The sequence below is a fragment of the Cupressus sempervirens genome, chromosome 1, assembly GCF_028749045.1.
Source record: "Cupressus sempervirens isolate cs-2001-9-10 chromosome 1, ASM2874904v1, whole genome shotgun sequence".
Classification (NCBI taxonomy): Eukaryota; Viridiplantae; Streptophyta; class Pinopsida; order Cupressales; family Cupressaceae; genus Cupressus; species Cupressus sempervirens.
The window spans coordinates 682,577,140-682,603,614 of NC_143118.1; the positions used below are offsets into that span (position 1 = coordinate 682,577,140).

At 32.1% G+C, this 26,475-nt stretch overlaps 1 pseudogene; it reads left to right on the forward strand.

Moving 5' to 3' along the window:
• LOC149579748 (sesquiterpene synthase Cad-like) overlaps positions 1–20,352 on the forward strand; it is a 111,169-nt pseudogene extending 90,817 nt beyond the window's left edge.
• The last annotated feature ends 6,123 nt before the right edge of the window (positions 20,353–26,475 follow it).

Below are 26,475 nucleotides of genomic sequence, written 5' to 3' on the forward strand. Positions count from 1 at the left end.
ATGAGAGAAATGATGATTCATTGTATCTATCCATCTTCATCATCATCCTCTAGAAACTTCTTTGGAATATTTATATTAGGTCTCTACCTAATCATCTCCTTGAATTGAATGGTCCAACTCATCAATCTTATCTTCAACACACTTTCCATCTCTACAGAAATCAACCGAGTCGACTAGGAAACATGATTTCCTTGAATTTATTCTCATGCTGTCACCTAACAATATCTAAATTTTGACACTAGGTCATCACTAAAGTACTCACTTGTTGTAAACATTTTCGCTCAACATCAATTAACTTTTACGATCGATATTAATTCTCAATCAACACTAGATTTACTTGGAACTAACTGTAGCTCAGTTTACACTAGCATCACTTGACATTCCTTAGCCTTTTACTCTATTGTTCGAGATGGGTTAGATTTCTTGGCATAAAAAATCACTTCTCTTTATAAAAGTCTATCTAGCTAAATGTCCATTGTAACTCCTTTTTCATAACTCAACCTTTCCTCTAGGTGCTATTGTTATGAGTGATTTCTCAAATCCTCTCCATCAATCAAATAGATATGACATTTAGATTCAGTAGCAATATGTCTTATCAAGAGATTTAACATCTATGACAAAACAATAATTGTTTGAATTGTAAGTTTACAATATATGCATGCTTTCCACTACTCAAAAAAATCAAGCTTAGTTTCATACAAAGCCTTCATCTCATTAAAATCAATAAATTCAACCTTCATCTTGGTCAACAAAGATATTTGTCTACTCAATGCATCTACAAATCGATTTGTGACTTCTGTCTTATGCTTGATCACAAATGTGAAATTCTCCAAATAATCAACCCACTTGATATGCCTCTAATTTAATTTATGATGACTTTCCAAATATTGTAAAGTCTTATGATCGGTATACAAAAAAAAACTCCTTGGTTACTAAATAATGTCCCCACTACTTTAAATATTGAACAAGGTATGTGCATGATCATGGTGTGCCAAAAAGTGGCGATCTAAAAAAATATTTAGTTTTGAAATATCTCAAACTATTTCAAAATCTATTCCAACTTTTTTCACACCCACCCTAATACTAAACGAAAAAACATCCTATAAATGTGCTTTTGGCCTATTTTTCTATGATTTTTACTTCAAACATATATCTAACGACTTTTTTTTCACCAAAATTTGATGAGATAAAAATGCTTTCTTAAGAATGTTTTTATCTTTCCATAAATGTAAGGTTTGTCAAATTATGAGTTTAGTAAGTAATTATTACTTATTTTCTAATGGAGTTATGTAGAAAAGTCTTGACAAACACACTACTTCACAAAAATTATAACTTTCAAATGGTACAATATTTTTTAAATCCAAAAGATGCATCACATTCTATGTTTCTTCTACTATAAGGGAAAAAAATGAAAAATTGAATTTTACAGAGTTTTCAATTAGTTAAGGTTGTCAAATACGAGTTTTTTATTCTAAAAATACTAAAGAAAAAAATTAATTATTAATTATTAATTAAGAACAAAAATACCCAAAAATATGTGTCAAATCCAAGCATGAGTCTACTACTTATATCTAGAATATTATTAAAAAATATTATCATTTGGTTTTGATTAAGGTGGTCAGAAATACGTCTACTTCGTATTTTATTTTTGAAATTTTTGTAATATTTTATTAATATTCAAAATTTTGACCAATCAATTTTTAATTTTTTGAGATAAGTGCTAGTAATTTAGAAACTAGATTCAATTTTCTAGAGATTCTTTTATAGGAGTACCTTTGGTGGAATTTTTGATTGAGCTCCATGCAAGTTGAGTGATTCAACTATGGCAGGAACGAGCTTGAAGCTAGGTGCTTTCCATTCGACTCCCTTCACAACCATTTTAGAGCCCCTCTTCACCTTGCTACTGCTGGTGCTCGCAGATGCCATTACTGCTCTATGCGTGAATGATTTCATAAAATAAATTCTTCACTCAAAAATCACTTCAAATCACTTGAACTCACTTGCGTGCTCTTAGAAATCTCTTTGCTCTGTATATTCTAAATTCATGGTAAAAAATGAGATCATATTCTGCCTTTTTGATGAAAATTTTGTCATTAATGCTCAGGTATGAAGGTAGCTGAGATGACTTAGGATTTTTTAGATAGTCATCAACTTACTTGATAAACCTTAAAACTCGGTGAACAAACAAAACCTTTTATATTCTTGACCAAGCTCAATTAAGTCTGAGACCAACCTTGCTCGGTAGATGCATCACAGTGAACTATGTCTTGTATCTGAAATACTAATTTGTTATTTGCACTCCTTCATTCTAGAACTGCTTAGGATATAACTTGAACATGTAGTCCTTGATCCTCCTTGATGAGTCTAATTAGAAATGGTGGAGTCACCCATTTCTTGAGTGACATTGCCATCATTTGAACTTTCTGGTTCAGTAGATTTAGGAATCCACAGTTGTCTCATATGTTTTTGAATTTTGTCAGCTCTGGCTTTCTTTTCATCTTCAAATCTTCCTATGTTCATGCAATTCTTGGATATATGACCAAGTTTGATACATGTATAGCATCTTATGGTAGTATCTTTCTTCCTTAGGTGATGCCTTGTGTAGTTTACTCCAATGAGTCCATATTCTCCACAATAGTGACATCTGCACCAAGTATTGTAGTCCCAATGAAATAATGTTTTGACAATACGTTCTGCTGAATTTAATGATTTAGATCTGCACTTAGATGCCTTGTGACCTTGTTTCTTGCATTTGTGACATTTGCCTTCAAATTTTGGTTTCTCTTTGCATTCATTGGCTTTGTTACCATGTTGATTGCAATTGTAGCATTTACCATTGAATTTTCCTTTACCATTGCTCCAACATCTATTAGATGTGTGACCTATCTTGCCATAGTGATTTCAAGTGGGTCTTTGATTCCTTTGGGTACCTTGTTTGGAAGATTCACCTTCTTCATTGTATCCAAGGCTTGCTTTACCTTTTTGTCTATGAAGATTCTGCTCATTTTGCTGATTCAATTGATCCATATCTGTTTGAGATTTTAACATCCTTTCATTGACTTGCTTTTCAATATTTAAGTCATTTTCCAAACTTTCATTTTTTTTTCTTTCAGATCTTAGATCACTTTGTAAGCTTGCATTGATTTGTCTTTCAGTGATTAAATCATTTCTCAAATTTTCATTCTCAGATCTTAAATTTACAATTTCTTCATCTGCATTAGATAGTTGACCTATAAGATTTTCATGATGAAGGGATTGATTATTTCTTACCTATAAGTCTTCATTTTCCTTGTTTCTCTATTCCAAAACTTCACATAGCTTGATGGATTGGATTTCTTGTTCTCTTTTAAGGTTTCTTACTTCTTCCTGCAAAGAACCATTCATTGCTAGGAGTTCCTTGATTGCTTCATTAGCTTCATTTGAGCTACTTGATGGTAAAAGGTCTTCAATATTTTCTTTAACATACTGATGATCATTCATTTGTCTTGCAAGTTCCTTTCTTCTTTTTAGAGATTGAGAAAGATGCTCCTTTTCTTTTTTGAGTTGAGCCATGGCTATTTCTAGATCTAGCTTTTCATTCTCAATAGATTTGTCAAGTCTGAATATCTCCATTGTCCTTGATCTTTGCTCAAGCTGTCAAATTTTATCTAGAGAACCACAATGCTCTGATACCAATTGTTGGAAATAATTAAGACTAACAAGGTTACTGAGAGGGGAGGGGTGAATCAGTAACTCTAAAACTTCAAGTCAATTCAGTATAATAACATATTCCCCATCCATCCATCTAATCTACTGTATGCATAAAAAGATAAACATTCATAACACATGAACACACTAATTTGATGACCTAGAAACCTTCCAATTAGAAAGTAAAATAAGGGTGGGGATGATGCCCAAAAAACTTCAATACTGTAGTATAAATTTGGCTTGTTAAGGCTTACAATGATCACTTCTGGTGATCTGCCCTATTAGGAGCAAGTAGGATTGCTAGATCCACCTTGATAGAGGATTTACAAACATACAATAAAGTATGCACTCTATAAAAAGATTTACAAAAGACTATTAAGTCTACCCTATTAAAGGATTTACAAACTAATTCATCTATTAGGATGAAGCAGTGGATTTCATTACAACTGATTGCTGATAAGATCCTTTATGCATTGATCACCTGATGTGATAGATATAACTTTTTTGCATCTATGTTGACCTTGCTGTATTCCTCTATTCTTCCATTGATTCTCTTTTATTCTTCTCAAAATATAACAATTCAAAGATACAAATCATTTTTTCATCTTTTAAAAATGATATAATACATTACATATATACCATTCTAATATTTACACTGGTAAGGTCGGCCAAACACAAGTGAATCAAAACATTACTGAGTTGGCCAGATAGTAGAAAACTCGGTATTCTCAAGTTGATTTGATGACCTTCTGATACTCGGCATCCACTACAATACACTGCATCATCATGAACTTGGTAGGAGTAGAGGCATGGTCCATACTAATTACTCTAAGTAGCTTGGAACTCGATAACCATTGGTGACTCGGTGAATATTATGTCACTCGGTAAAAACTAAATCCATTGATAACCTTCTTCACTTGATAAACATTGATTCCTTCATTTACCTTGTTCACTCGGTAAACACTAAGTCCTTTGTTTACCTTGATCACTTGGTAAACACTAAGTCCTTTGTTTACCTTGATCACTCGATAAACACTAAGTCCTTCGTTTACCTTGATCACTCGGTAAACACTAAGTCCTTCATTTACCTTGATCACTTGGTAAACACTAAGTCCTTCATTTACCTTGATCACTTGGTAAACACTGTGAAGCTCAGTGACCATTAACTTCTTGGAGAACATTGTTCTGCTTAGTAACCATTATGAACTTGGTAAACACTACTGAACTACCCATATTCTTAGTTTCCAAGGGAATGCTCGGTATAAACTGTAGACTGAGTGATGAGCTTGGTAAGCATTTAGAATCAAATAAGTATTTGGACTAATGAAAAATATACCTTAATTCCAATAGATAACATATATTTCTTAGGTCAAATAAATTTATCTAGATCATATATTTGAACATGATTAATTTTTAGAAAGAAATACTCAAATTCAATTGTTTTGATTAGTCAGCTTGAAAGGTGACATAGCTTTGTACTTTTACCTAGACCTAGTAGACATAAATGTGACTATAGCATTTTTTGTTTCCTCATTAACTTCCTCATAATTTCCTCCCATGAGGAGAATGAATCTCTTCTTATTCCTCAATAAAGGTGCTACACCTTTTAGAATAACTATTATTTCTTCTTTGTTATTTATAGAACATAACCTTTTCACCATATTAATTCTTATTTTCTTATCTTCCTCTACAACTCTTCTTTTTCTATTTAGCAACCTATTGTGCAAATCTTCAAGTATTTGACCTTTTATACTATCAAATCTTTAATCTTTTAGGATTGTATTCCTAACTACAACATTTTCTAGCTGTCTTCTATCCATATTATTATACAAATCATAGTACTAATTCAATTGTGCAAAATTATTGTCATTAATGATTTGCATGTTATGATTCTCTACCTTTAACTTCCATTCTTTCATCCTACTAAAGTCTTTTCTTCTTGATCTAATGGCTCAACTAGTCTGTCATCCATTTGTTCTTCAAATTTAGAAGAACTAATCTGCAAGGTTCTTCCCTTATTGCATGGACCACTTGTAGTCTACTTTAGACTCTTTTTAGCAAGTCTTTTGGTCCTTTCAAGCCTTGTATACTTCCATGTAGTTGTTAACTCTTTAGTCCTTACTAGATTCATTGAAGGTTTTTGTCGCACAACTATTGCATAAGGCTTTGTAGGTGCTTGTGCACTTGTCTATGCAACTGTGACCTATTTAGTAGGTCCTTCCACTATAATGTGTGTAGGGGTCAATAGCTTAGATTGACCACTACCATTCATTTCCATAGCTATCCCTTTCACCTCATCAAATTCATTTCTTATCATTCTTGATTATTTAAAAATAGAATCAATCACCTTATCCACCTTTTTCTTGGAGTCCTTAATAATATAACTTGTCTTAATTTATCTCATCTTCTCAATGTATGTGCCCCATTTAAGACATTTAGAATCAACTTCATATTGTAAGATTATCTTTGCATAACCTTTAATCAATTCCTCACTCATTTCATAACCCATAGGTTCAATGAACTTAACTCGAGGGATTACTACCTCCATACATGTGAAATTTGTTTCAACCATGAAACATAATTCATCCTTATACTTCGATACTAGCATAGGAGGTATCCTATACCTTTGCTTCATTTCATCTTGGAAAGACTTCATTATTTTGTCAATATCGCTATCTCTGACTGTATCAAGTTTGGTTTTGTATGCTCAAGTGATAATATGCATTGTGCATTCATTCTCATTCCAATTTGTGATACTAGGATACTTCTTAGTAGCATCAAAAAATATATGTTTCAATAGGGATTCAATCCTAAAGACTGCACTCCTTGATTTCTTGATTCTAGATATGTTATCAAATAATTGTGTTCCGATAATGTCACACATATTAACCTCTTCACCTCTTATTGCCAATTAAGCTACATAAAGAAATCCTACAGGGATTAAATCTATCCTAGACCCATAATTGTACTTATATCCAAAAATCTTACAAATTAATCTCACTCCATCATCTTGAATGGTGTTGATTTTCATATTTCTACCATAAAAATATGTATTGGGATTTGTCTCAACTAGCTTGTGCACATTATCTATGTTCACTGGATTGCATCCATTTTTGCTCAAACTTGTGACCATGTGAATTAGGTCATTACCAATACATATGATAGAGTCTCCCAACCATAAAAAATCATCATGTACTCTGCTCAGAATTATCCTTGTCCATTCATTATTTTCAAAATCCATGTATAACATATGGTTAACTAGGTTAAGTCATTCTAGGTATCTATGTTCAGGTTTTACTGAAAAATCTTTGCTGCACATTTTCTTCAATTCCTTATGAATTTCTATGTCACGCATGCTTTAAATTTTGTAATGAATATATCCTCAACATGAAGTACATTTTTTGGAACTTGTAAAAATGCCCCAATTGGGTCATCAAGCAAAGAATCAAATGGGTGTTTCTTGAAATTGCATCTAGGTATATTGCTTACATTATAAAATTCTTGTTTTGCCATTTCTAAAAATATGTTCAACAATTTTAGAAAATACCTTCAAGTTGCATAATAGGGCTTCACTAAATTCATGTATCTAAAAATTTCTTTAGTACTCCAAGTCTTACTGCAATCTTGCACTTAAGACTTTGCACAAGCAAATGATGTTTTGCAAATCAATTTATGTCCTTTAAATCTTTTTCAAATTGTACTTTTCATTGAATGCATATCTTCCACTAGCCCAAATACTATCTCTATATAATAGAGAGATTATACTTCTCACATAACTTTACATAGACCATATTAAGCTATGTGCACTTCACTGAAGAGTTCTCTGAGTGTTTAATGTGTATTGCTAATTGCGCAACTTCCAGTATACTAAATCTTTTTGCCCACAACTGGATATTTTTAATTACTTTACCATATGCATATGAAATTAAACCAATAATACTGAACAATATAAATAACCATACATAAAGAGAGATCATAACACCATATTTTGTTAACGAGGGAAACACTGGCCAAGGGAAAACCCCAATAAGGATCAAACCCACTAGATGATTCACTATACAAAGGATTTGGTTAAGGATATTGACCATGTTAGGAGACTAGGCCTTGTTAGAAGCCTTAGCCTTGTTAGGAGTTTCTTCAACCCTATTAGGATTTGGTGGATCATATACAAATGTGTGCAAGAAGAGTTCATTGTCCTAACATGCAAATATACAATTGATTTCTTCAAGAGAATAGATATACATAAAAAATTGTATCACTTGCTTTACTTCACAAATCTTCTAATTGCAAGTTCTTCATAAAATCCTTGGTAGACTATAGACAATCTTCCTTTTAGTTCACATTTGCATTTGCATATAATATATATCACATATATATCACACATATCATAATTTGCATACTTGCTTTCAGTTGCTCATTCCCATACTCATGAACTTACACTTTATCTTCACAAATGAAGGTCTTTCCTTACATCAAACATATTAATAAATTCTTCCTTAGTTAGCTCACAAATCATTTTTAGAGTTGACTCATCAAGAATTAATAATCAAAACAATTATTGAAGTCGATTAACTTATTCTGCTAACATGCTTTGTTCTAGACTATGAAATCACTACATCATTGTTTCCTTCATAACTTGATCTCAATAGCTTATACAGACATGAACACTAGTATGCATCATTAGAATTTTGTCATGCATCTCTAGTTTATTGTGCAAGAGAATATTCCAAATGAATATTCCACTACTGACAAGTCTTGACATACTACTATAACACAATCTAATACTTAGACAATTTTCCTTCACAAACAAATATGATTGAATTGCAAAATAAATATTGACATAAATGACAACCATATATCTCACCTTACTTGATTGATTGGACATTTTGGAAACATCGGTAATGTCTATGATTTTTCTTCAACTTTCATCTTAACTCAGTGATCCCAGTGCATCTGAATGTTGATTTGGATATTCTTGCTTGCTGACTAGAACTAGTATAAGATGTATTCTTTTGAATCATAGTTCCATTAATCTCCATTGAGAACTAGTTTGAATGTCAACACTTTTATGACTTTGACTTGAATTCTCTGGAGATTTCTTTATCCATTTGTACCTCATTTGACTTCTAATATTATTATCCTTTTCTTTCTTTTCATCTTCAACCTTACCTTGGTTGATATAGTTCTTCACTAGATGTCCTAGTTCTATGCATACAAAGCATCTCTTTTTAGGGTCTCTCTTCTAGATGTAAGTTCTTTTGCAATTTTCTCCAATATGCCCATGCTCACCACAATAGTGAAATCTATACTATGTGTTATAATCCCAACCAAAGATAGCTTTGATAATTTGCTCTACTAGGTTCCATTTCTTGGTCTTGCATTCTAAAGATTTGTGTCCTTGTTTGTTGCAATTGAAACAGTTTCCTCAAAACTTGGTTTTCTTTATGCATTCACTAGCTATATGTCCATGGTTGTTACAACCATAATATTTTTCACTAAATTTTTATTTACCATTGCTTCAACACTTGTTTGATGTATGTCATATTTTAATGCAATGATTACATGTAAGCCTTTTGTTCTTCTAAGCTCCTCGCTAAGATTATTCACCTTCATCTATATAGCTTAATTTTTCTTTTCTTTTGTGTCTAAACTTGAGTTTGATCATTTAATTGATTCATGCTTTCTTGATATTTCATCATCCTTTCATTGGTCTCCTTTCCATACTGAGATCATTCTACAATCTTTCATTATTTGTCCTTAAGTTGATAAGATCTTTATTTCCATAATTGAGTTGACTTATCAGATCTTCTTGTTGAGGAGATAGGTGTTGAATTTCATTATCCTTTTCTTCTATCCTTTTAGTTAGAAATATTTTCTCTTTTATTGATGTGTCTTTTTTCTCAATGTTTTCACACATTCTGATTGACTAAATTTCTTGCTCTCTTTTTAATTTTCTAACTTCTTCATGTAAAGTGAGATTTTTCTCTAGTAGATCTTTGATTGCTTCATCAACTTCATCTAAACTTCTATCTTGGAAAATGTATTCAACTCTTTCTTCTGTGTATAAATTTTCATTCATTTGTAATACTAGTTATTTCCTTCTTTGCAAAGATTTTGAGAGTTGCTCCTTAATTTTCTTGAATTAATCCAAGGCCAATTCTAGATCCAACTTTACATTTTCAATAGATTTCTCCAATCTATACATTTTCATTGCCTCTGATCTTTTCTCAAGCTACTAAAATTCTAAAGTGAGAACCAAATTCTCTAATAACAATTGTTGGAAATATAAGGTAGGCTAGGTGACTGAGAGGGGGCATGAATGAGGAATGGATATGTTTTTTACTTAATTTACCAATTAATCCTCTTTAAGCTAATCTAATCTAATTGCATGCATGAAATACTAAAAACAATAAAACATTCATAATACTTGACACAATATTTGGTAACCTAGAAACCTTCCAAATAGAAGGCAAAGTTGAGGTGGGGATGATACCCATAGGCTTTATGATTGTTGTATAAAGTTGCTTTGTTAAGGCTTACGATTGATAACTTCTAGTGATCTTCCCAATTAGGAGCAATAAGGACTATTAGGTCCACCTTGTGAAAGGATTTATACAATACAATGAAGTATTCAATTTCTTATTATGTACTATTATAATTTATTCTCTACAAGGGAAAAGTTCAAGGTGTGCTCCCTTGCTATTGATTTCTTCTCTACAAGAGAGAAGTTCAAGGTGTGATCCCTTCCTAATGAATTCTTCTCTATCAGGGATACATTCAAGTTGCAATCCCTTGCTAATGAGTTCTCTAAGATGGAGAAGTTTGAGGTGCAATCCCTTGTTAATGGGTTCCTTTTTAGAGGGAGAAGTTCTTAGTGTGGTCCCTTGCTCCACCTTCTAAGAGTAGCTATGGTGGTTCCACACTCTAGGAGTAGCCATGTTGCAAGTCATGTAACTCCATGAATTAGTTTTCTTTTATTTCACCCTTTAGGACTAGCCATGGTGAATATCATGTTGAGATGATAATTTTCTATTGAGAAAATCTTTTATGAGATTTTGTCACTAATTTGTTGTTTTTTCTCCCTATGTTTTTCATTAGAGATAGAAAAGTATGAATATTCTCTCTCTTTCTAAGAGGGAGTGTTGATGTTTTATAATTGTGTAAGAGAATACCTACCTAGGATTCACATGTCCTGGTTTTCTTGAGATCCATTTGTTCTTTGTTATATGAAGACATGTGTCCTAAAAGGATGCAAATGTTTAAAAATATGAAAATACATGCACACAAAAAATACATGTGTTTAGAAATATTAATTTGTATGCTTCATGTAAATAAGCATGTATTTCAAATTATAAAGGATCTCGTATTTGGAAACTAAAGAGACTTTTGATTATGATATGAAGAGCCTTTCAATTCATGATATATATGTTTCCTTTATGTAACAAGTGTATAATTCAATTAGAATTATTGTATTTGGACCTCTATTATTTCATAAAAGAGGTATATTTTTGTGTGCTTGGGTATTTCCCTTTTGAGTTGGAGAATTCTCTCAAGATAAGTTATTGTGTCTTAGTATGTTAGTGATCTTTATTTGAATGTTTATTATTGTTTATCTTTATCTATTGAAAAAAAATTGACAAGTATGTGATGTACTTTTAACATGATAGTAAGTTCAAATAAAAGAAGAAACTTTGTGTTTCTTTCCATAAATTGCAAAATTGTCCAATTTGGAAGTGAAAAAAAAAAAATTTGGGAAGCTTTTTTGGACCTTGAACATTGTACTCATTTTTCTCTATGTATTTGAATGATTTATGCTGATCCATTTTACTGTCACTTTAAACAAAACAAAAAACAGTGAAATTATAATTATCTAAAAAAAATTGACAAGAAAGGTATAATGTGTGCTATAGAAAAGATAGCATTGATGAAGTGAGACTAATTTATTAATCATTGTATGCATTATCAAATTAAACAAATAATTTGAGCACCACTCTACTTCAAGTTTTATCACAAAAGTGAGATTAATTTATTAATTACTACATGATTTTTGAATTACTTAAATAATTTCATCACCTTTAGACTTCAAATTTTCTAAGATGGTTCTCTACTAGACTTAGGTTAGAGCAATTCTTTCACAAGATTCTTATCTTTTAATGAGGAATGTGTAGCTGTCCACAAATTTAAATTAGGACATATTACTAACTTAGTATTGTAAATACTCATTGATTGTCCCTTTTACTTCTAGGAAAAGAGCTCAAATTCTAAAAATTATGTTTTGAAAAATAAAAATAAATGTTAACATTATTAGAAAGCATAAGGAAGTTGAATCAAGAAAGAAATGATCATATATGAAGTAAAAATGTAATGTGACTAATTTTAGTAGATTTGAGTATTATAAGACCACTATAATAAGACATTTCTACCCGTATTGCCCTCTTAAAGTTTCTCTTTCTAAAAGCTCTTAGGGCATACTCTACAAAGACTTGAATAGAATACAAGACAAGACTACCACAATATTAGCCTCGTGGTTGTCATCTTATTATATTTCACAATCTTATTCAATCATTTTGGGTAGTAGATTAGCATAATTTTTTCAATATTATACATAGTTTTTGTGTTCAACTAAACCTTTTTTCCCTCGTGAATTTTCTCTTTCAAAAAGCCCTTTCAGCATACTCTACAAAGCACTAAATAGTCCACAAGAAAATACTACTACAATCAGATAATTTTAGACCTCCCTAGTTCACTGAATTAATCTATTACACTATTTCTAACATGTACTTGGAAAAGACTAGATTTGTCAGGATGGACTCTATGTTTTCATTCATTTTATGAAAACAAGTTCGAGCAATTGAAAAAATTTATCATTATTGGAGCAAATTGGGATTTATTGCTATGAAAATTTAAAGTATATTAAGTCCTAAACAACAATCATTATCCTATTTGTACAACATTGCAAAGGTTTACAAAGGATAATAGTAGTTGATCATCTTACAAAGCCTAGGTGGCTAACTATACAAGGTAGCAAGAGGATTTGGAGGCATATAATTTGTTTGCAAGATGAGACTACTTATTAAATTTACTGATCTTGATGGAAACATTGCTCTTCTTTAGGTTTTTTTAATAATTGATATTGCTTTCCTTTCTAATTTGATAGATCATTCCTACAAAATCAACATGTGCTGCCTACACTTGGCAGGAACTATGTTGTCTTACAACTCCTATTTTTATGGCTAATTTATTTTGTTATATAAGGAACCATCTTAAGTATGATGGTAGATGGCTAACTTTTTGTACTAACTACATTTCTTTTAGGATTTCGTATGAGGTTTGTTAAAATATTTTGGAAGCAGCAATATTGGATTTCAACATACTACAAGCCCAACATCAAATTGAGCTCAAAATCGTATCCAAGTAAGTGATATGTTTACATATGAAAATTCACTTTGTCTTTATTAAAAATACTTTTTATAAGAAATAATTTCTTATGCCAATGTTAGATTGCTGGTAATATTAACTATATTGGAACATGTATGGTGCGATACAAATATGTAGATGGTGGAATGAAGCAAGTGTAAACAAACTTGATTTTTTTCGACATCGACCTGTCAAATTTTACTTTGCATATTCATGCGGATTGCACAAATTTGAATTTTCTCGCACATGAATTGGATATGTCAAATTGGGTGTCATGATTACCATGGTTGATGACATTTTTGACAGTTATAGAACTATTGATGACCTCATACCTTTTAAGATAGCCTTGATCAAGTAATTCTTGCAGTTTACATTTATATTTCTATTTATGATTGCAATGCCTTGCAATGAATTATCAATATTATTTAAAATAATCATAATTTATTATTAACAAATGAATTACTTTACTCTTGAATTCTGTGTTCCTTAGCTTGGATATTTCTATGGTGGACGATCTTCTCCAATCAAGTAATTCTAGCAGTTTACATTTATATTTCTATTTATGATTGCAATGCCTTACAATGAATTATCAATATTATTTAAAATAATCATAATTTCTTATTAACAAATGAATTACTTTACTCTTGAATTTTGTGTTTGTGTTCCTTAGCTCGGATATGTCTATGGTGGATGGTCTTCCCCAATATATGCAAATTACTTGGTCATTTTGCCATGAAATATACATGGAATTAGCTAATGAAACAGAGAAAATCCATGGTCCACGTGCACGGAAGTGGATACAAGAACATGTATGTCACTAGTAAAATTCATCTATCAAACTGTGTGTCTATTTAAAATATGTATAAATCTTATATTTCACATTTCATGCTTTTTCTATTGCAGTGGACAAAGCTTATTGTGTCAGTGTGTCAAAATTCTGAATGGAATGTGAAAGACTATCTACCCACTTTGGATCAATTTTTAAAGAATGCGCTTAATGCTTCTTTGAAACCCGTGGTCACACTATTTCCAATGATTTCAATTGACATGGTTCTTCCTGATGATATTCTACAAAGGGTTAGTAAGTTTGAATATGATGTATCAATTGCTGTTCGACTAATCGATGATATCAAAAAATCTCAGGTATCTATCAACCAAACTTGCCTAAAACTATCTTCTTATTATCCATAAATTACATACTTTTAAATAAAAGATAGTTGGTATTATTTTCCTTAATGAGCATAGTTTCTAATTGTTGAGAAACATGTGTCTCAACCTTGCAATCCTTTCTTGGAAAATTCCAGAATTTGTTTGTGGAAGTTTTCCACTTGTTTATGCATTGGAAAATGGTTCCTGAGTTGTTAAAATGAGTCTTGTCCATAGTAGAATATAAGTAGGTCATTTTTAGAGCCTTGATGACTCATTTTGTGACTTTTATGGGGGTCTAGACTAAGAGAAAAAATTGTGGACGGGATTACTATTTTTAACTTGGTTGTTTTTCCATATTGGAAATGTAAATGTCAAAAATGGGTAACATGTGGCATGGTAGTTTTGCTCATGGTTTTGTAAAACCATAAGTGGTTTCCAGGTTGTAAAATCACTAAAAAAGGAGGGCTTGGGGAGGTGTTTGTGTAATTGAGTTTAGTTTGCAAGACTGGTGCTAGAAGGAGTCTCTCTGAGTTCAAGTTGTGGTGATGTGCTCCTATAAGAACTTGCATTGCAAGTGGATTGTAATCATCTTGGTTTGATAATACATTGTGTGATTTTTAGAGGGTGGGGTTTTTATCCCAGAAGGGTTTCCCCATGGTAATCACTGTGTTGTGTGTTCTTTGTTATTTTGATTATGTTATTATGCATTTCTTGAGATCTTTGCAATAGTTACTTTGATTTGCATAATCATCCTCTCAAAGATTAGTGTAGGAAGCAATTCCATGCACCTTTTCTTCCTTTCAAGTGGTATCAGAGCCTGGCCAGTTTTGGTTCTATTTGTTGGGTAAAGGGTTTTTTTCAGCTAATCAAGGTTTCAGTGGGAGCTTGTGTAGAGCATTTCATTTTTTTGTTGCAGGATTAAAAGATGAAAAGCATGTTAGGGTGAATTGATGTTGAAAAGTTTTTTGGCACAAATTTTGAGATGTGGAAGCTGAAGATGAAAGATTTGTTGACTGATCAGGATCTATGGGATGTGATTGATGAGAACAAGCTGAGGCCCACAGATCCAATATTAGCTACACGATATGATGTGAATGATAGAAAAGCTAAAGGTCTCATCAGATTGTGTCTTGCAGACTTGATTTTGATTCATGTCCATGAAGAACCTACCACAAAGAAGCTTTGGAAAAAGCTTAGTGAGATCTATCAAGTGAAATCACTTGTGACTAAGATTTTCTTGAGGAAGAAGTTGTATTCCTTGAAAATGGAAGAAAGTGGACAAATTTCTGAGCATCTAGAAAGGTTTAATATGTTGGTGACTCAGTTGACCTTAGTAGGGGTGCCAATGGATGAATAAAAAAGGTGTCAAATCTTGCTATATTCATTGCCAGACTCATGGGATAGTCTTGTGATGACTATAGGGAGCACTTCAGTTGTCTTGAAGATGGAGGACGTTGTTGGTTCTCTACTTTTTGAGGAGATGAGAAGGAAGGTCTCTCTGAATGCCAAAGAGGATTTGAGTGTTCATGAAAAACCAAAAGAAAGAGGCAAGAATGAAAAGCAGAATGGCTATTCTAAGTCCAAAAATAAGGGGAGATCCAAATCCCCTAGTAAGTCAAAGGCAATTTGTTGGAATTGTGGCAAACCTGGACACTTCCAAAAGGACTACAAAGAGGAGAAGAAAAAGAAGAAGAAGAAGAAGCAAGATTCTGATTCTAAGTCCATGAAGGAAGATGGAGATGCTTTCATTGCAGCCTTGGCCACTCATGCAGGTGAAAATGCATGGTTAATAGATTCAAGTGCATCTTTCCACATGACTCCTAATAGGAACTAGTTTAGTAAGTATGAAAATTTTGATTGTAGTAAGGTGTATTTGGGTGATAATTCAATACTTGATATTGTTTGTCGTGGAAGTATTCATGTGAAATTTTCTAATGGTAGAATTAGAAGATTTGATGGTGTCTTACATATCCCTAGACTAGCAAGGAATTTATTATCTGTTAGTAAGCTCATAGATGCGGGTGTGCATGTAGAGTTTTTTGAAGCAGGTGTAAAAATGGTGATAGGCGCTATGGTAATAGCAAGAGGAAGTAGATTGGGTACATTGTACCAAATTGATGCATGCACAGTCAAGTGCAATAGTACTTCTGATAAGATTGTGAAAAAGACTACTCAATTGGAGAAGGAGAGATTTTCTCTTTCAACAGATGGTCGTGATTTTTGGGTACCCAAGGGTGCTCTGTCTACTAAATCAAAATTGCCTGCAAAAAAGACTATGTTATGGCACCAGAGACTTGGCCACACAGGTGAGAAGGGCCTACAGACCTTGAAAAATAAGAACCTTGTTGATGGGTTGAATGATTGCAATCTTGAGTTTGATTTTTGTGAGCATTGTATCAATGGTAAACAAAACCACATTCATTTTTACTCGAGTTGTCATAAGTCTTCATGTATTTTGGATCTAATTCATTCAGATATATTTGGTCCAGTTGATGTTCCTTCTATTGGTAGATCAGTTTATTATGTTTCTTTCATTGATGATTTTAGTAGAAGAATATGGGTTTATTTCCTTAGGAGTAAAGCTGAAGTTTTCAGTTGTTTCAAAGAGTTTAAAGCAATGGTTGAATTGTAGACTGGAAAGAAAATAAAATGCTTGAGAACTGATAATGGTGGTGAATTTTTCTCCAATATTTTTGACACATTTTGTAAAGATTGTGGTATTAAAAGAGAGAAGACAACTCCATATTCTCCACAGCAAAATGGAGTTGCAGAAAGAATGAACAGGACCTTGATGGAGAAGGTTAGGAGTATGTTGAGTGGTGCTAGACTAGAACAAAAATTTTGGATTAAAGTTGTAGGCACTACCTACTACTTGATAAATAGGTCTCCTACATCAGCTCTTGTTGATAAGATGCCAATAGAACCGTGGTCGGGCCACAAGACTTCACTTAGACATTTGAGATTGTTTGGTTGTGAGACATATGCTCATGTGCCAAAGGAGAAGTGAACAAAACTGGACAACAAAGCTATCAAATGTATCTTCATCGGATATAGTTATGGTGTGAAAGGATACAAGCTTTGGGATCCTATTGCACAAAAGGTATTTTATTCGAGAAGTGTTATTTTTAGAGAAACTAAGACTTCTTCTATTACAGTGCAGCCTGAACAAATTAAAGAAAAGAAAGATGTGATTCAACTTCCTGCTATACCTGAGAAAGTTGAATTAAGGCCCTTAGAAAGATAAGATGTTGAAGAGAGCTCTACGAGTTCTGAATCATCAGAGGAAGAGGGAGAACCTAATCATGAACCTAAACCTCCTAAACTTGAACTAGATCTTGTTCGAAGATCTACTAGACAAAGGAAACCACCTGAAAGGTATGAGTATTCTCCTAATGATTGGAGGTGCATATTTGCATTGAATGCTAACATTGATGAACTAAGATCTGTAGAAGAGGCTCTTGGTATGAATGATTCTGAGTCCTAGAAAATAGCCATGGATAAAGAAATGGAAACTCTTAAGAGGAATCGAACGTGGGACCTTGTACCATTGCCTGAAGGATGAAAGCTTGTTGGTTGTAAATGGGTGTTCAAAAGGAAGATGGGTTCAGATGGAACTTTTGAGAAGTATAAAGCACATTTGGTTGCAAAAGATTACTCTCATGTTGAGGGAGTAGATTATGGTGAGATTTTTTCTCTAATAGCCAAAATGACATGCATTAGATTTTTTCTTTCTATTGCAGCAGCTTATGACCTAGAGATCGAGCAAATGGATGTGAAAAATGCTTTCCTTCATGGATATTTGGTGAAAGAAATTTACTTGTCACAGCCAAAGCACTATTTCGTGAAAGGTAAAAGTCATTTGGTCTGTAAATTGAAGAAATCCTTGTATGGTTTAAAACAAATTCCTAGGATGTGGTACCATAAGTTTGATACATATGTGTTGAGTTTGGGATTTGTGCGATCTAAATCTAATTATTGTATATATTTCGAATTTAATGATGATGGTTTCTCGGTTATTGCCTTGTATGTTGATGATATGTTGTTTATTGGAAAAGGAAAAGGTTTGATTGTAGAGTTAAAATCTCAACTCTCAATAAAGTTTGAAATGAAAGATCTTGGTGCAACAAGGCACATTCTGGGAATGGAGATTATAAGAGATAGACGAAATAGAAAGCTTTGGCTAGGCCAAAGTAAGTATGTTGGTACTATTTTGAAAAGATTCAATATGCAGGATTCAAGACCATTGAGTGTTCCGATTACTATGGGAAAAAAGCTTTCTAGCTCATAGTTTCCTACATCCCCATTGGATATGGAAGAGATGAGTCGAGTACCATATTAGAGTGTTTTTGGAAGTTTGATGTATGCTATGGTGTGTACAAGACTAGACATTGCCCAAGTAGTGGGAGTACATTCCTGTTATATGTCTAATCCAGGAAGAGCACATTGGGATGCAGTAAAAAGAGTTTTTAGATACTTGTGGGGTACCTCAGAGTACTCAATATGTTTTCATCGAACAGGAAGTGAGCATTCCTTGGATATTTGAGGCTATGTGGATTCAAACTAGGTTGGTGATATTGATAGAAGAAGATCCACTAGTGCATATGTGTTTACATTATTTGGTGGTGCAATCAGTTGGATGAGTAAGCGACAGGCTATGGTTGCTTTGTCTACTATTGGGTCAGAGTATATGGTAGCTACTCATGCTTGCAAAGAAGCCATCTAGCTAAAGAGATTGTGTTCAGATATAGAGTTCAAACAGGGTGTAGTGACAAATTATAGTGATAGCCAGAGTGCAATCTGCCTAGCGAAGAACCCAACTATTCATGCGAGGACCAAGCACATTGATGTACAATATCATTTTATGAGAGATATGGCCAAGGATGTCAAGGTGAAGCTGGAAAAGGTAGAGACTTCGATGAATGTTGCTAATGCATTAACTAAGCCCGTGAGCACAAAGAAATTCAAATGGTGCTTAGAGTCTATGGGCCTCTCAGCCGCTAGCAATTAAGTCTGTGATATTTCAGATCCCCTGACTCTTGCAAGGTGTTTGACAAGTGGGAGAATGTTGAGAAACATGTGTCTCAACCTTGCAATCCTTTCTTAGAAAATTCCAAAAATTGTTTGTGGAAGTTTTCCACTTGTTTATGCATTGGAAAATGGTTAGTGAGTGTTTAAAATGAGTCTTGTCCATAGTAGAATATAGGTAGGTCATTTTTACGGCCTTGATGACTCATTTTGTGACTTTTATGGGGGTCTAGACTAAAAGACAAAATTGTGGAGAGGATTACTATTTTTAACCTAGTTGTTTTTCCATATTGGAAATGTAAATGTCAAAAATGGGTAACATTTGGCATGGTAGTTTTGCTCATGGTTTTGTAAAACCATAAGTGGTTTCCATGTTGTAAAATCACTATAAAAGGAGGGCTTGGGGAGGTTTTTGTGTAATTGAGTTTAGTTTGCAAGATTGGTGCTAGAAGGAGTCTCTCTAAGTTCAACTTGTAGTGATGCGCTCCTATAAGAACTTGCATTGCAAGTGTATTGTAATCATCTTTGTTTGATAATACATTGTGCGAGTTTTAGAGGGTGGGGTTTTTCTCCCAGAAGGGTTTCCCCATGATAATCACTCTTTTGTGTGCTCTTTGTTATTTTGATTATGTTATTATGCATTTCTTGAGATTTTTGCAATAGTCACTTTGATTTTCATAATCGTCCTCTCAAAGATTAGCGTAGGAAGCAATTCCACACACCTTTGCTTCCTTTCACTAATATCTCTTGAAGGAAGATAAAGATCAAGGACAAAATGTTTCTTGGCTAGATTGTTATGTAGTAGATAACCTTGGAACTACAATGGAGCAAGCTTTAGATAATGCAAATGTTACCGTTCAGCTACACATGGAAGAATTAACTAGAGATTTCTTGTGTTATGAGAAAGATATACCAAAATGTTGTAAAAGAGTGTATTTTGATTGTATGTATAGATGGGTAGGTTTTTTGTGGAGGGATATTGATGGATTTTCACATCCATCCAAGGGTAAGGATGACATAATAAAAATACTGATCAATCCTATAGCTCATATCCTTGATAAAGTGTCTAAGTAAAAAGAAAATAAGGGTTGCTATATGCATTTTTATTTTTGAGATCCTAATAAGTTGACAAATAGAAATATTTTTGAAAGTTTAAAATAAGCTAGGAGAATCCTCAAATATATAAAGTCAAAAAAAATTCAGCATATATTGATGCACCCAATATTTAGATGCTTCTGTTTTCACCTATAGAAATGCATGCATAAAAGATAAATTTATATCAGCTAGATAGTTTCTAAATTAATGAATGTTTTCTCATAGTTTCTAAATTGTATCAATAATATTTTGATAGATTTAAAAGAGTTTCATGTATACTCTAAAAAGAAATATGTTATTTAATTTGATTAATTATAATTGTACTTGATGTAAATGAATGAAATGATAATTTTGGAAATATAAAGACAACATACTTTTCAAGAAAAATATAACACACTCTAGTAGTCAAATATGTGCTGAAACTTCTAATAAAAATATTAATAGTTACCAAAATTTATTTTAGATTCCTTATATTGAAGAATATATAATGGAAAATGGAATAAAGTAAAATAGAAGAACAAGCACAAAATAATATAATGATAGTACAAAACCACAAATAGATCCTTAGGGCACTATAAAAAATGATTTTTTGTTATGGTAAATTATAGGGAAGTTGATGTAGAGTAAATATTGTGAATGAATTCCTTTTTGCGTATTTAGATTACTTTTTGAGAGGTTTTCTATTATTGTTTTGAAGAATGTATATTATGGAGAATGGCTACTTTTTCATGAATCTCAAGATCAATTTGGAGAGATTAGTTGTTGATGCATGTGTTTGGTCAATGTACTTGTACCTGTTAGAAGTTCAATCGATATGCAACTTTATTTATAAGTGTGAATGGTGGAGCCAATTACTACTCTTTTTTAAATAAATGAAATATTTGGTGCACGTCACAAGAAAAAAATACATAATCAGAATATCTCTAAGATTGTAAATTGGTCCTATTGCAGTTAGTATGTAGCTTTTGTTATAGTAAAACCACTACTACGTAGGTTGATCTTCAATATTTTCTATAGCAATTTTCTAATCAAATTTATGAAATTATCATTTTATTTATAAGTAGGAGATATTTTCTATAGTAATTGAAATTGTGATATTGCTATTAGGATTTAACTTTATAGTTTTTGAGTCAAATTCATTGGCCCATATTTTGTGACTAGTGGTTTAAAAAAAACCATCTTTCATGAGAATAAATGGAAAACTTAGTACTCATTGGATCTATGTGATGCTCACAGAGGTGAAGCAAGAGACTTTTGAGGAGGTCACCCATCCTACTACTACTCTAGCTCAAGCGGGCTTAACTACGAAGTGACTTCTAGGGATGTGTGAGTGCTTCACGTCTATGAGCATCACCTAGATCCAATGAGTGCTAAGTGTTCCATTCATTGCCATATAAGATGGTTTTGTGTAAAATAGTACTCCTAAAATCCGAAAATCCAGAGTTCTAAAAACATGAAGAGAAAAACAAACTTCCAAAAAAGGGCACGTTTAACCTTAAAAGTTGTTGCAGTCACACTTCCAAACAATCACCATGCTTATTTGCCTTGGAGGGTTTCTTATGTTCCATGTCCACAATTCCTTTGCTAGATAAATTTCAATGCACCTAATCAAATTACAATTAAGGCCTTTTACAAGGTTTGACTGATGATCCCAATTCATAATCAGATGTCACATGAATGGAACTCTTGAATGAAAAGCAATGAATCCTCATGTAAATTGATACCAAAAGAACTAAAGATAGATGAGCTTAATCCAAATCTGGTTTATGGATTTATCCTTCATGAAACATAATTAAATTTGTCCCTAGTGAAGAAAGGGATATTTGCCATCCCAACACCCCAATTGGGAGCCCATTAAAAACATCTATGCTTAGCTTCCATAGCCAGCCAATATAGTATTTATTAGTCTGCTAGAGTCCCCTAGAAGACTAATCTTTTTAGTTCATGTTCTAGGCTGTAGAACTATAGGTAGATTTTTTTTTAACTATTGATTAATCTAATGAACATCAACCAATAATTTTCACAATTTTTTTTCTTCATTTGAATTTTTACTATTTAATAAAGTAAAATGCACAATTTTTAAGTTTTTCAATTTATAAAAGTATTTATCTTTAATATGATTGGTATGTGTTAGTTTTCTAAATTATGAAATACTTTTAAAAAATAATTTATAAACAATTATCAAATACATCTTTTTAATATTTATTTATAATTAATAGATAATAAAAATATGTTACATTTAAATTTGAAATTAATTAATAAAAATATAACATTTATAATTACATTTTTAAATTTTAACTATTTTATTTAAAATGAACTATTTTCATTATTATTCCATATATTCCATCAATTATTATTTTAATTTAGATAAATTAACAAATATTTAAACACATTCATTATATTTTCATCAAGAAGTTAAAACTATAAATTATTTCAGAAAATTTAATATATCTTCATTTAATTTTTCACATCATCATACTTTTATGATAGAAAAGAAAATCATTTTGTTATTACAAAACATTTATTTTTATATTGTAACTATTATAGTAGTTATTATAAATTACATTATATATATATAGAACATAATAAAACACTTCCTTAATTTTTTTTAAATGTAATATACAAGAATCAAATATAATTTATATAAACGTTGACTCTTTTAAATAATTAAGTTAATATGATGATTTCACATATTCAAATTTAAAAATAAAATAATAATAATTAATATCAAATTATTTAACATTTTTTATTTCAATATTCTCCGAACATTAATATGTAATTTTAATTGTTTTCATGTTAATATTTTTAAAAAAAATAATATTAACCAATTCTATCAACTTTTTGGCATGAGCTTTGTTGCTTTGCAAACTTGTTTAAAAACTAGTTCTTCAATAATCTTAGTGATACAATTACAACACAACATTCTAATGGTAAACTAAATAGTTTTTATTGTAATTTTTCCCTAATCCAACTTTCTCCAATATCAAGTTAAAAGTGAGATAGAACCTCTCTAAATCCAAATTCATTCATAAATAAATTTAGATATTCTAGAATAATATTTCAAGTCGCAACATAAAATTGCAAAAAAATAATTTATTTTATCATAAAAATAAATTTAGAATTTTATCAATTAAAGATAAATATATTATAATTTATATATCACATATCAAGACATGGTGATTATAAATAGATTAAATCTAATTAATCTAGAATAATAATTAAAATCAAAACATTAAATTATTAAATTTCAATTCATAAAATATCTTTTTCTTAGATCATCTTTCAATTGCACATGAATTGTCCTAGGGGTTTTGGTTTTCATTGTACTGTAAGTTACCTCTTGTGTCTATCCCCTATCATATTGCATTTATTGCAAGATTTTTAGGTTATATAATTTCTTTAGCCTCCTTTAGCCTATTTTTTGGTAATGGTGTTAAAGTTGTTGCTTTGGATGCTCATGGCATCACCTCATAATAAACATCCTCGCAAGTTCATCCCAAACGTTTTTCATAAGGTGTATCTCTTGATGTTTTGCTCCATGTTGAAGATTTTCATAAAGCTTGTGATAGGTTTAAAATTTGTACTTTGATAGGTTATTTTGTAGGAAGGATCCTGCATGAATGCATGTAATAGGAATGGGTTTGCAAAGCTTGGCCATTTCATGGAATTCACCTTGAGGTCATCCAAAGCCTCACTAAGGGATATTTCATATTCCTCTTTTTCAATCCCTTGTATGTGGATGTCATTCTTGGTAATGAACATGGCCTATTTTTTTTCCTTGTTGCTTTTCCATGTTTGTCTCGAGACTTTACAATCTTTGATGAATAAAAGCTTCATGTCCTTGTCCAGGTTGAGTTTTTTGGTTTTCCCTTGCTCTGTTGGTGGTTAGTCTTGAACTTGACCACTTTTAACACTCATGCCCAAAGAAGAGTTTTCTTGAAGGTTTAACTTTTACATGACCTCAAGAAAAATATCAAGATTTAGGTGGGTAACAAGACTTTCCCTTAGAAGGTTTTTTATATTAGCTTGCCCAACACTTATTACTATTTTCATTAAGAAGGCAAAAAGATCAAGGGTTCTATGATGGTCACCCCTCAAACTATACCACCTACCAAGGACATCAAGGATGCTAGTTCTCAGCCAGTTGATGCAGCAAAAAATGAAGAATGAATAAATCTCATTTGCAAAGGAAAGAAACCCCCAGTTCCCAAGTTAAGCATGGTTTTGGTGCTTCTAGACCACTGCAGACTATTGCTTCTCATCCTACACAAGATTTCATTTCTCAACCAATAGTTATTTCAAACCCTAATAAATAGGAGACCTTTTTTGGACATAGTGTGACCCCTACTAGAGGGATAAATAATTTTCCTTCATATTTGTGGTCTTCTTTGGTGATTACACCTCAAGAAGCTTTAGCTATTAGCATCTTTGTCACTCTGTATATCTCTTGTACTGCTTCTAGGCATGTGGAGGTTGTAGATGGTGGCTCCAATAAGTACATGCTTGTTGATTGTAAGGATTCTTCCATCAACTTCACTCCTATTGCTCCTTTTTTTCCCAATAGATTGTCCTCCTTGGGAGATGAGGATGACATCCAAGATTTCACATAGTGAACTTCCTCTCATGGAATTTTTATGGTTATACTAACCTCTATAGAAAGTATTATGTTTGTGAGGCTTGTTAGAGAGTTTGTAAATTTGATTCAGGGACATCTTGGGTCATCGAGCAATCATGCATCAGCAAAAAAGATTTCTTAGTTTTTATACAATTTCCTATTCAAGGAGTAGTCATTTCTTGTCATGGTTTCAAGTTGTGTGCAGTTGGCATCTTAATGTGATCTAATTTTGAATCCTCACCCTAAGTGTATAAAATCTAATGTTCTTTGTGCTTGGGGTTTGGCACCTCTTTCCCCACTCACTTTTCACTGCTTATTTTATCCAATGTACCATGGAGTTTATTTATGTACAATTTCCTATGATGATGTGGCATTGAGTGTAGTTGAGGAACCTCTCTTGGATTATGTATGAACTTATCCTTAAGAGTGTTGATTATCATTTGATCATTTTGTAATTAATTGTGTGACATGTTGACTTGTTCTCTTGTTGGTTGTATAAGGACTTAAATTAGATGTGGGAAAGTAAGGTAACATATATTACAAACATGGAGCTCAGATATTGTAATTCATTAAACTAGCCATAAGGAAAAAGGGCTTACAAGCTAACATATATTTTTTTATCATGCCGGTTGTCTGCTCAATTGATATTTGTTCAAGAATTAAGTTTTTCTTTTCTATTGCATATTTTTTTTCATCCATTTGTACTCTTGGCAAGGTGTTAGGATGCTAGAATTTATTCCTTTCTCCCACCTACCTTGCATCATGTACTATTAGAGCTAGGTTTCCTTTCCTTGTGAGTTTTTTATCATGGAGAACCTTAATTAGATTGGTTGTAATATGGCACAACTGAATTCTAACCTATTAATTGGCATGAGCTTATGATCTTTTAGGAAATATTGTCCAAATGCTCTATGAAAGATGAAATGTAGATAATGTCATTATGAATATGTTGAGAAAAATTGTAACAAGACTTAAGCTATTGATATAGCCTAGAAAATAGGTGCGTACATCTTGAGGATTTTAGTGGTATTGAAGAAGTGGCACCTAATCCTAATCCTAAACATGAATCAGACCAAGATAAGGAGACACTTCTAAGTGTTCTATCTAAGGAAAAGTCTCGACCTTCTACTGAAGTTTCTTGCTATGATGGAAGGCTTGAGACTACTATTTTGTTTCATTGGATATCTAAAATGAATAAAGTCTTTGAATATGAATGTACCTCTGAGAATAGAAAAATAAATACCGTAATCACCATGTTGAAGGGTTGTGTAGATTAAAAGGAAGAAATGAGGAAAATAAAAGATGAAGGCATGGGAAAAGATGATTAGCCAAATGAAGAAGTTCATTCTTGCAAATTACAAGGTTAATTTATTTTGGAGAATGCAAAATTTGACAAATAATAATATTATGGTGAAAGTATATGTTGAGGAATTATACAAATTAAACATCAGATCTAGACATGTGGAGGATGAGGGTGACAAAGTGGC